Raw genomic sequence first — 13004 nt, forward strand, 5'->3', positions numbered from 1 at the left:
TTCTATGGACAGAGTTTTCAAGGAAAACTTAACTAACTAATGAAATCTACAACCTGATATGCTGTATATCTGGTCTACATTTCAAAGTGACAGTATCTAAATTAACTATATTTATTTGTCAAGGATAATGCAATTTTCAGTATGTGTAATTACAAAATTCTTGGTTCTAGAAAGCAATACTTACAGGAATCTTGTAAAGTTGACACCTGTTGATTAAGTCTTGAATGAAAGGATGCTTCAAAAGGAGTGCAACTGGAATGGGTGTCAGATCTTCACTGCCCAATTCCTTGTATATTTTGACGAAGTGCTTTAAGGAAAAAAAAAAAAAAAAAGTTGAATTTAGTAAGTCTTAAAAAAATCTGAGGTCAAATAAAGATTGCAGCACACATTAATTTAACATAAAACACAAGATACAAACCGTTCTTTGAGTCAAATAGCCTACCTTCTCATAGCTGCCTTCCTTCTCCAGATTATTGAATCTATTATTATCTTCATCTTTACTTCCTCCAGTATGAAACACTTTGAGTAGAGTTGCCACTGAAATTATTCCTTCATCCATGTAATCCAAGACCACATTTTCATATGCATCTATCAAACTTTTCCTAGTTGTTACTATGATGGTATAAGGAAAATCCTAAGAAAACAAAGTGTGTGTATAATATTTGGTGATAAATAGTCTGTCAGCAAGTTATCTGTTTCATTTAGACATCATTAAGTGGATTATTCTTCCAAACCTCTGTTCTTACAAAACAAAAATCATCAATTCACACAAAATTATCTACTGAACTAGAGGATGAAGGAATGGATCCTCAGAGTTCAGAAATATCCATTTCATTGATATTACCAGAAATTTAATAAACAGCTTTTTCCAGGAATGTGGCCAACATTCCACTGAGAAATTCATATTCTTCAGACCAACAAAACATAAAAATACTTATTAGGACAAATTACAATATTGTACCAAGGACTCTGTTGTTTATACAAGGAGTAAACCTGGGAATTCTGGATGTTCACATGAAAAAGCAGCATTAATTTTCTAGTCGAAATCAAGGAGTCACTGCAAGAATTTTATTTTGGTTAGCAGTTAACATAGGCTCACCAGCTTTGCACAGAAAAAGATGTAAAAGGCTTTATGCAGAAAAAAGGAAAAAAAAGAAAAAAAAATAAATTTAGTATAAACAAACAACAAAGTATCTTTGGGGTGATTAGAGATGGACAAAGAGGAAAAAAAAAATCCACTGCACAGACTTCTGAGCACAAAGATAAAAAAGGACCTCACACAGGTGCACAAAGCTTTGACAAAGTTAGGCTAATCAGTGTAGACTAACCATTAGCAACAAGAAGAAATTGTATTTAATTTAACATTCCATTTCTTTCTTCACCAGGAAAGGAAGAGTGCTGGCATTCAGTCACACTTGTGCTACCTGTCTCAGGCCTTAATATATGTCTTTTTCAACACAGGAGGAGCAGAGTCATTGACCTAGTCTTTTTAACACTCAACAGTGGAGACTACACAAATATCAACACTGAGATCCTTCTATCTCCCATGAACTGTCTACATTTAGCTCTAAGATCTACACAACCAGTAACAAAATTATTGAGATCTTAAAGTTAAGCATTTTAAATGAGAGGGTCTTTGCTATGAAGTTAGTAAAGTGTTTGCCTGATCTTCTACTAACATCATTAAAGTTTCAGTTGTGTTTCTGTAGGCAACTACCAATCATGAGTCATCACAATTGTCAGCACAGAGCAAGAAAAAGAGAGTAGGCAACTTATATTAGGCACCACTGTGTAAGTGCCTACTGACAAGCTGATTGTCTAAGGTCTATTACAAAACTCCTTAGAGATGAGCTGGATAGCTCTTTCCATTGACTGATATTTCACTGATGATATTTACTAGATTTCCAGTACCTGCAGTGAGAAGTTTTAGATCACATGTAAATAGCCAATGGTGGACAATGGTTTAGGTTCTTAATTTGATCTGGAAACCACTTTGGGCATTTTCAAAGATTTATGTCTTTCTGTTTGATGGGGTGTGACTCAAATATGAAACGATACAAACTCATAATTTACTTTTTGCCCCCTTGTGGTAGCTGAATATTCTGCATGAAATGCGGGCCCTACTGAAGTCAAAGGTGAAAACTCATTCACTTCAGTGGAACAGGATTTTATTCAGTCTCTTTTTTTTCTGTATTCAGCTTTTTTGTTAAAGTGTAGGATTATGACACAAAAGAAATAAGAAGAAAGAAATATTAAAATGGTGTTCTATCAGCCCTGCAATTGTAACCACCAACCTATAAAAGATGGATATAATGTCAAAGATAGTCCAAACATGCAAGATGTTCATTTAGCATCCAATTCTTAGATATTTCTAGATTTCATGGGGACTTCTCAAGATGAATTAGGTGTGTAAACTGTCTATGTAATACATTGTGAAACAGATCGAACATAGCACAGATTGACAGAGCCGATATATTGACTGGGAAACTAAGCATGAGGAAATTGTCAGGTTGGATGGGGCATAACTCTTGCTCTTCAGAGACACTTTGTTAATTCTAGATTGTAGGGAGATGCTTCCCTCCACTCATGGCCTTACCAAGTCATTGACACAAAGGTGATTATGCCAGTGCAGTCACTAACAATCTTACAGAAGTCCAGAGCAAAGAGACCAAACCAAGCAGTAAACAGTAAGCAGGAGAGCAGGTCTTGTTGCTTTATATCCAATGACCTGAAAGAACCTTCCACTGAAATATGGGAAACTAAGTTCAGATCTACTGTATCGAATTGGGAACATTCTGCACTCTCCTTCTTTCTATGAAATGTGCAAGGGAAATTGTTTCATTTAGTGTCTCCTATGGACAATTAAAACTTCTATTAACATCCCCCTCCCCCGTGAATTGGAACTAATTCTTCTCTCACTTCACAGCTGTGCTCCCTTCCAAAAACTGTGCTGTGCCAAATAAAAGCAGACACAAGGGAATATAATAATATATTTTGTCTTTTAAAGTGATGTATAGGCTTACATTGTGTGGTAAAATAAAGGCCTTTCTATACTGTTTCTGGAAAGCATAGCTCTATTTTAAGCATTAGGCAAATAAGCTAGAGTCACTGTGGTTGTGACAGCCCAGTGAAACACTTTATTATCTAGATGAGTGAGCTCTTTCCAAGGTGTATGTACAGATGTGTTTCTTAGATGTCAAAAAATTATTTAATACTTCAGTAATAAGTAACTGATGCATGCAGTGCACTAATGGCAGTTTTGAGTCTTAATAACAATATATTCAAGAAATACTAACAATGTTTAAAAGCCCAGCTTCATTTGATGTGCAAATACATTCATCATGACTCTAAAAACAATCTAAAAATAACTAATTCTTAATTATTAATCCTTATGACTTACAGGTAAACTGAAACACTTGAAAATGATAACAAAGATGCATATTTTTCCAAATACCACACAGAAACATAGTGGGAAAGAAAGTAAGAACAGTAATAAAATCAGGTTTTGTGTCTTTGGATGATGATAGCATAAGTCACACTATAGTCTTAGTTCCTGGGGACTGATAGCTGGTCTTAATTGTCTAGAGTGTGCTCTGTTCATCTGTACCACAGTACAAAGGGTAGTTACCAGTACATATCTTAAACTTCCATCATTATTTGGCAAGCAAATTTCCAGACTTTTGGAAAAATACCTCTAAGTATTACTAGCGAGGTCAGCAGCATTATTTGCAGAGTTCTCATGCAGTCAGTGTCAATACTTGTAAAGACTGGAGCTACCCAGTATAAGAAAATATACAGAAACATAGTTAATTTATAATTTGCAAGTACCAATATTATTCTCTAATATTTTACTGTAAAACTTTACCCCACATGGAAGAGAAGCTTCTTTTTTCCTATGGATATATGTTCCACTAGCAATGCTAAGTGCTCTGTAAACACCTTCAACAGGATCAGGGTGGCAGGCAAAATAAAGTAGCATCTCAGTATAGTTGAGTAGAGCAGGACCTTTTCTTGTATTGGCAAATAAACTGAAGAAAAACTATAAAAGGACAGAAATATGTAAATTAATTTCTACAAGTGGCATTTAATCAAATACAAATCAAAGGCTGTAGGGAAAAGGGAAGGGTGGAATAAAGTAATGACTGCTGATAAGTGATCTCATCTTTAAAAATATGTTCATGCTGTGCGAATCAAGATATATCAGAGATGTGTCTGAGTCACTCAAGGAAAAAAATTATAGTATTTTCTTTTCTACAGTGAGGACTTTCACTGAATGTGCAGAAAGTCATAAAATCCTGTTTCATGAAAAAGAGGTCCAAACCACTTTATTGTATTCAGATCACACTGTTACCTCCCTCTTCCATGGAGAATTCCAGCAGCTTAGATGCAGGTATCACTTGCCTCTCATTCTTTACAAGGCTGGTTACTGTACAGTAAAATCAATGTGGTTCAAAGGAAAAGTGAATAATTATGACTTTCTGGGTAGACTACGATTTAGAATAGTGAAGGACAACTCCTAGATTTCTTTCTATATTAATTCAAACTTTAAGGCTTTTTATACATGGAAATCATATTCTGAAGCACAATCTGACCTCAAAACTCACTGAAATATTGCAGCAGTTATGGAAAAAAGGAGACCCAAGAAACTAGAATGAGACCTTTCAGGTAGTAGTGACTGGTCTTGTCAAAACATGTACATTTTAAAAGTTACCTGTATGAGATGTCGTAGCCTATCTAAAGGCAAAGTGTCTCTGTAACTTTTTGGCATGCTTAGATGTTCTTCATTTCCATTAAACCATAAGCCAACCTGATTTAAAATAAAAAAAAATATATATATATCTAAAATATCACACCTGAAAATGAAGTGGTCTTCTTTATGCTCTATAATTGTTCAGCAGACAGATTACTAAAATCTTAATACTTGAGTTTAATCAAGGTGAATTTGTTATTCATATACACTGACATCAGAATAAATAAGTAGCTGTCTGTACTTTGTACCAGGTACTTTGGGAATTACTGAAAATGAAGTAGGATATGAAGTGAATCTATGCTCTTTAAAAAGGTGAAAATGAACTATTTATCCGTAAACATAAGCTGCACAAGAAACAGAACATGATGCAGAGTCTCTCTGTGTGTTCTTGTTTCTACCTATTAGGGCATCCTTTGCTAACCCATAGCTTTTGTCCTAACTGTTCTGTTGGAAGCAACCGTCCACAAACTTCAACGTAATGGACAGAGGCACAGCTCTTCCCATGCCTGCCTGCTCCCAATAACTAAACTAAGTGTCCTGTAGTGCCTAGAGAGCTGTATCTACAACTGTAAATTAAAAGTGTTCAGAATCAAATCTCCAGTACTAGGCCCAACGCACAGGAAACATCTCACATCAGCTAGATCTCATCTTCTAGAACAGGATGGCCAGGACAAGACTGCCTACAGCAAAACTCGCTTGGAAGTGGCCCATGGCAAACCATGCCAGATTGTGCAATGTCACAGTATTCAGTATCATTCCCTGGGGAGGTTCCCTAGCACTGTGCCGTTTACTAGTACAGATGCATGTAGAGGGGCCAGCTGAGGCATCTCATATTCCCAGTGGAAGGGTCTTCTTGCTACTCTCACTGAACGTTGCTTGTCATTGTTTCTTCTTAAGACAGTAAAATAAACAAAATTTTATGACATTTTGAATGCATGTAAGTCTCTGTATTAAACAAAGAATAAAGTTTGTTTCTGTTTTTACTGAAAAATGTTAACATTCCAAAAAGTCAGTTTATTCCCTATTAGATTAACAGTCTAATATGGATGATTTCAAATTGTTGCAAATCTTCATGAGTCACAGATGTTAATGAGAGATGCAACAGTATTTCAGTATAGGTATTAAGTTAAAACTTTGTAACAAAAATATAATTTCATTAGCAACATCCTTTTCCACATTTCAGGTGAATTACTGCATTCTCAATTATATAAAATACTACATTGTTATTACTATGTGTTTTCTTTACAAAGCAACACAATGAAATAGGACAAAACAGGAAGTTCCAAGAGATTTTCAGAAAGGAGAATTAATTAGTAAAGCTAGTTTTCTGCTTTTTCGCAATGTGAGTTATCTGGGAAAACTGGGGAAATTAATAGCAAGAAAACAAATGTTGTGTTGTCTTTGAGATCCTTTACTAGAGACATATCAGATGGTTTGCTCTAGATGATATAATTGAGATATAAATGACAACAACTGATGAATACTTCTTTTACTAACTGTCTGCTAATATTCTTCCCTTAATTTTATGGACTGCTCTGACTCATTAGTTCTCTAGTGCACCATGTTCCCCAAAATATGAATCATTATTTTTTCAGGAAATAAATGAATAAGAAAGAAATTAAACAGGTATTTACCTTATAAAATTTGCTATGAATTACTCCAAAAGGATACAACAAACATTTTAATAAAAACGATCCAGATGTTCCTTATCAGTAAATTTGAAATTAGAGGACTAAAGTTTACTCAAGTCTGAAAAATTCTGTTTCTGTTCTTCTCATAACAGTAGAGGCAAAAAATCCAAACAATGGCACTGTCATTAATATGAACTGCAGGACCTCATACAGAGCAAGTAAACAGGGTTTTCATAAGGTTTTTAAGGGAAGAAAGTTCTGGTAATATTTCCAAACATGAAATAGGTGTGGCAGACACTACAGCTTCTATCTGCAATATTAATTGGTTGTGGACCAAAATCCTCAGAGCAATGCAGACTGCTGAGGCGGGTTACTCTGGATAATCTGGAGGTTCCTAAAATCTTTTCTTGAGCATCTAGTTTGTGTGCTGACCTACATATATTTCTCTTCTGAAAAGGGATCTTCAGCTGTGGAGTTACCTGTATGTTTATCAATTTTTTGGTACTTTCTAGTCTTTAAGCAAATACATAAGACTGTAGGTTCAGAGTCATCAGTCTCATGGAAGTTTTGTAGAACCAAGAGGAGCAAGTCTCTAAACAAATGAGTGTACACCATTGTATATTGACTCTCATTGACTGAAAGTGAGCTAAATCTGATCCTGAAATGAGTAAATGAATTGCTTAGTTAATGCAGTTTTTCAACTAGGATTTTGTGTTTAAAAAGTACATTCACAGTGTGCGTGTCTTGCAACTGTTAGTCTATTTTTAAACTCAGACTTCACTAAAATATTATCAATCACATGAATAAACAAATAGATGTGGATAGACCTGCATATTTTGTGGGTTTTCTGGCTTTGTAGATTAGTTTCTTTGCCATTCTGGGGTGGAGGCGGGGTTGGCAGGCATTACTGGAAATTTTAAATTAATCAAGGTAGGTCTGAAACTGAAAGGCTTCTGGAATAACACAGCCTCTATTTAATTTTTGAAGAAAACTAATATTAGGTGATCTGAAAACCAAATGCAATGAAGGTGCTATTAAATTTATTTAAAACACTTTAAAAAGTATTTTAGTATCATTGAACATATACAAGCTGGCAGACCTGTAGGACTTTTGTGTTTACATGCACACACACATATATCTACAGATATATGTATAGCTAGCACACATTAAAAGAGTGAACCAGTAGTCATCATAAGTAGAGTCAGAAACCAGGGTGAAAATCTAATGGGCAGAACCAGGAGAACTTTGCTAAAAGAAGAAAAATGTATTCTTAATACTCAGCTTAATTCTAGAAATATTTAATTAACGTGGAGCTGGTGAGCCCAAACTAAGAAACTTTTTTCTGTCTGGGGGCAACCTCTTTGTCCTACAGGTACAGTGCCAAACAAGTTAATAGTAGTGCTCACATAGTAGTTCCTCTGGAACAGGAAGCATTTTCACTTTAATTTAGGGGGGAAGTAGGAAATGCAAGTAGAATGTAAGCTTAATTATCTGGATTTATGGAACTATAGATAAGGTAGATACTAGGTCTTCACTTTCCCTAGAAAGCACTCTTAAAAAGCAAAACATTTAAAATTCAGACTGAGTTTCTCAATGTAAATAAACCCAACAAGACATCATTCAAATCAGACAGTTTAACAGAAGAATAGTATTCAAAAAAAGAAAATAATTATGACCTGCATATAGGATTCCTGTGTAATAAAGCCTGATCCAGCTACATCAACAGACTTGAAGTTATATAGAGTTTTGAGAAGCTGTGTCACAGATGGCACTGGCCAAGGCTGTGCAGCTCCTAGTAAGAATCTCCGCCAGTCAGCAAGTTCTGTGTTCGCTGTGACTGCAGATGCCAGATTTTGTAACTATAAAAATAAAATAACAAATATTGTCAAACATACATGCATAAACACACCCTTTCCATATACTTAGATCTTTTAGATATGTGCTTAGATCTTTTTCCTGTTTGGCATGGACAAGGTTCTGCAGCGAGATTTCAAAGATGTGTAAAGGACACGTATCACTAAATAGAACAGGACACAGAGCACCACCGGTCCGTGAGGCCAGTTGGCACGTGCAGTTGGTATCCACCTAAATAAGTACTCTGATGCCCTTAATAGGGGTCTATATCTAAGCTGCCTAAGAGATAACAGTCCTTAGCATGTGCTAACCCCTGACCCATGCTCCATCTGGGAGAGCGCTAGGAATTGAACTGGCAATTTTGTCACATGAGTACAAACCCTAGTAAATGCCTGGGCCTGTGTCTTGGTCTTATTTTTCCTACATTTACAGGTGTCCAGCTTGCCGCATGTGTCTTTTTCCCACACAAGAGGTAGTATGTGTGCAGAACACGTAGGGGAATACATGTAAGATCCCCTGACAGAGCATTGGGAAAGATGTACCAAATGGAGGGAAGAAAATTGGCACCGTTCTTTTCTGCACTATTGGTGCAGTGAGAACCCACCTTGTCAAGGGAAGCGCCTGGTTTGCTCCAGACTGGAGTTCAAGAAGAAAGCAATGTGTTTACAGGAATAAGGGCTTGCAGCAACACAGAGATAATTTGATAATGTTGTAAATACCATCTGCCCTAACTTTGGCTGGTACAGTAACGCCTACTATAATTTGAAAACTTATTTGAAATTCTATTACTCAGTCAATGCAAAAATGAAACTGTGAATTCAGTTCAAAATAGCTTGTGCAGAATAAACATATATCTTAGCTTATGCTTCATGCATTTCCTGCTTTCAGTATAAATTGAAATGTCTAATTATAAAAGGGTGCTTTTACGGAAAGGAAAATCTGTTCTTAAAATTATAATGGTACTTACAAGCACTGAAAGTTCTCAAAGAAAAAAGAACATGGAATACACATGCACATGTGTTCCATTAATAAACTGAATGTTTGACTCATAGTTTTCCCCATATAATTAATTTCCTGTGCTAAGATTAGATTTTTATATACTGATGATGACAGCCATGCCTGTTTTTCACTAAATTCGGTGGAAATCCACCTTTCATAAACCTTAAAATAGTTTAGTCATGCATTAATCTGTGTAAAGAATATTTGAATAAAGCTGTTTCCATCATGTTAAATCCAATTAAACACTTAACGTGAATCATGGCTTACTGTCAGAAATAATTATCAAAATATGCTAAAAGATTTAAACCCTTTCATCCCCTAGCATTACCAGCAACATCTGAAAGTAAAATTAATCAGAGAATTCAGTGATGGAAGATTTGGAAAGACTAAATTATATTTTTTCATGATCCTAAATCAGAAAATATTGGATAAATAAGTTTAAGGTCACACAGCCACAAATTTTATTCTCATGCCTTGGAAAAAATGAACATAAACTAATTTTAACTCTTGGAAGTGAATTTTCAATGGTGTCTAAGAAACTGATATAATCTGAAAAATGTAAATAAATATAGGGCTGACATAATTATCTAATTTTTAGCACATTGGCTTCCAGATTCTTTCTCTAGTGAAAGAGAATAATTTTAAGGAAAAACTGATTATGCCATATGATAGTAATTCTCTTGACTTTGTCATGGTAAGGACAATGCTACATCATCTACATAATTCAGTACTTAAGATGAAATGAAAATAAGGGTTAACTTACATCTGGAAGCGTTAAGTTCATCCATGCATCAGGAAGGCAATTTGTTCCGAGATTCAAATTAATCAAGCCCAAAAAAATGTCAATAAATTCTTTCTTTTGTATAAAACCTAATAAAAAAGTCAAGATAGATATATATTTACATTTTAACCAGTTATCAATGCTAAAGGAAATCTATTTTATTTAGTGGCCATATGGGAAATTACTTATTTTGCTATTATGTACTATTGATAGTGATAATATCTTTGGAGTCAAACATAAAATTTCCTCATTAAGAATAAATCATGTGTCCCCTGTCTAATAGTAAACATCAAATATTCCTACATACTACAATTCTTTTGATATTTGTCCTGATTCACATTGTGATCACTAACCCATCCTCACACAGTCTGACAGCGAGTACTTCACAAATACCAATCACACACATATTCTGTCCATTGAATACCTACTAGCCATTTCTTTCACTGTTGTCTGTTTTAATAAATCATAAATCTATCTCTATTCTTGAAAGCAAGTGTATGCTAAGAGAATAAGATGGTAAACAGAACACTGTTTGGTAAATTTTTGAAAACAATTGAATTGCTTAAAAAGCTTCTCGGGATTGGCTTGAGGGGGCAATAAACAGCTCCTTAAATTTTACTTTAAAGAAATTATAAGATAAAAGTAAATAAGTGCAAAACCTATTTGTTTTCTAAAATAGGCATGGATTTGCTTATAAACAAATAGAAACTTCATACTTCATGCACAGTATTAGAACACAAAGAATTGTATTCCAAAATTTAGCAGACAGATACAGGTCTGTCCATCCAGAAATGGACTTCACTTGGCTCAGTGAGGATTCACTGCAAAATCTCTGTAGTAAAGACAAAAAGTGTAAAGTAAGTTTCAAATTATCTGAATTTTAAGAGACAAAACTGATTTGTCAGGTTACGATCACTTCCATAGTGTCAAAACATTAGGTTTTTAGATTACCTTTAAAAGCAAACACAATGAATGAAATACCAGAAGAATTTGATAATTTACTTTTAACAGTCAAACTTCTTGTCCTTTTGAAAAGGCACACTTGTGCACATCCTATGACTAACAGGCTTTCTTCTTTGAAGTGAAACAATGAAATTAAATTTGTTAAGATTTAAGTGGTACAAATATTAAGAATGTGTTTCAATATAAATCTCATAATGGTAATGTACAAAATCAAGTTGCCAATTTGAATTAATAGACCTACAGTCTCTCTAGAACTGTTTGTCTCCAATCAGGAAATCATGAGTAATGCCCTCAGCACATCTTAACGCAGCAGAAAAACACTTCACATGTATAAGCTTGGAGACTAGAGGAAAAAGTACATACATGTATTTGAGAAGCTTGAAGTCTGTTCAGAGAGAAAGAAGGAAGGGAGAAACACTTGGACTTGAAGCCTTATGTCTTACCATAAATTTCAGCACGAAAGCAAAAGCTGGGAAAAAATACAGGGAGACTGATAACAGTGTTCTGATGTCACCTCTTGAAGGTTTTTGAGCTATTTACTTTGCAAAAGAACACCTTGTAAAAAACATGTGAGTTAAGCTGTTTACTGAAGCACCATGGATTGCTGATTTAATCATTTTAAGGTAACTAGAAACTTTTATTTTGATGAGAACTTGAAGCCACAAGAATCAGTTGATTTCCATAAGGCACAATAAAGCCCACATCGTAGAAGTATCATTATTGGGAGGCTTAACTGAAGATTCAATGAAACAGGTAACTTTTTGCTGGTTCATGGGGAAAACAGGCTATGGTCCACTAAGAAGCCAGTGAAAAATTCATATTAAAATAAAGAAAAGGTTTTTTTACATCTTATTTGCAGTCTCAAAATGTTTGGTGCTTCACCATGAAAAGCCCACCTATAATAATTTTTATTTCGTATTTTACTGATGATTTCCCTTTCCACATCTGATCCCTCATACTCTGGCAATTTAACTTCTTCCTCTCACATTATCTCATGGTTTAAACTGTTCAATTTCTACTATGATTTCCTGATACGAAAATAAAAAATTATGTTCCTACATTTCCTCTGAGTTTCTGGGGGTCCTAAAAACTAATTGAATTTTATCTTCTGTACAGAATTCTAAAAGGATAGTAATTACCTCATCTCACTTTTTGTGAGGCTGCATGACTTCAGAAACATACCTGAAAAGTATTTCAGGGGCAAGGAAATTAAAGAACTTGAATAAAGAGATAACATCTAAAATGAGATTAAAGGATTGGCATCTAAAATAGTAACCACTATTTATAGAACTTTGATTCAATTGTAGAACATGTAGAACATAGTTTTAAGGTAAATTTTATATTAGTTGATGTAAGGTAATAGCAAGCATGAATTATTGTGAGATATTTAAGCACTGTCAGGTGATCGGCAGTGTCTACCTGTTTTTCTTACTCTGTGCTAAACATAAAGCAACAACACTCATTCAGAGCTAAGCTACTTTCTGTCTGTTAATTATAGAATTGCTGATGTCTGTAGGGTAATTTCTTTTACTACCTCCTCCTGAAACACTCTTTGTGGCACAATTCCGAGGTGTCTTCAAAAAGTTAGAATACTTAAAAACCCTCAAATGTAGTATGAGTTAATTCCTCCTCCTGACGTATCTAGAAGGAACGAGGTGGTCTCACAAGTATATAAAAAAGATATCAAATTCCTTTCCTCAGTGTGTTTTTAGATATTTTGTCTAGATATAGTGTATCTCGAATTGCGCTGTAGAGCATTGAACTGGTTTTTAATATTGGATTATATTACAAAACAAAAGATGATTCATCAATTTAATTCAGTGGTTGCCAACGCCACAGAACTGTTTTATATTTATGGAGAGATGAGTGGACAGCTACGTAGATAGTGCTGAGGAAAGAATATTGGCGTCTGCAAACAGGACTCCGCAAGTGCAAGGAAATAATATCCCCTGGACTTTGTCCATCTAACAAGACTGGTTTCAAAACAGGAATGCTCTTTACAAAATCTTGTTGTTAAGTCAAAAAA

The sequence above is a fragment of the Patagioenas fasciata genome, chromosome Z, assembly GCF_037038585.1.
Source record: "Patagioenas fasciata isolate bPatFas1 chromosome Z, bPatFas1.hap1, whole genome shotgun sequence".
Taxonomy (NCBI): domain Eukaryota; kingdom Metazoa; phylum Chordata; class Aves; order Columbiformes; family Columbidae; genus Patagioenas; species Patagioenas fasciata.